Genomic DNA, 413 nt, shown 5'->3' with positions numbered 1-413 from the left:
TGTTAATAATAGGACTCACATTTCATTACTCTTAAGCTATTTTTCCTTCTTTTGTACATATTAAGCTTCTCACACTATGCACAACAAAAGATCCCCACAACAATAAACGCAGGTAATAATATGCAATTCTGTTCTGCATTCTGTCTCTTTGATGTATGCAGGTTGGATAGGGGGATGGAAAAGCTCATGGTAGGGTTATTTTGAGATACCTTTGAGCCACTTATTAACCGGTTCTTATTAGCAGCTTCTTATTCCAGCTTTCCCAGGCAGCTATGACATGTTTTGAAGATAATTCTTTTGTTCCATAAAACCATAATGTCTACTTTAATCTGCAATGAATTCAGAAAAAGAGGAGAAAAAGCCAATTAAATTATAAAAGACCTTTAAAGTCACTGCTGTACACTACTAGTTTT

This window comes from Pteropus vampyrus, unplaced genomic scaffold, assembly GCF_000151845.1.
Source record: "Pteropus vampyrus isolate Shadow unplaced genomic scaffold, Pvam_2.0 Scaffold9, whole genome shotgun sequence".
NCBI classification, from domain to species: Eukaryota; Metazoa; Chordata; class Mammalia; order Chiroptera; family Pteropodidae; genus Pteropus; species Pteropus vampyrus.
This window is presented reverse-complemented; position numbering follows the sequence as displayed.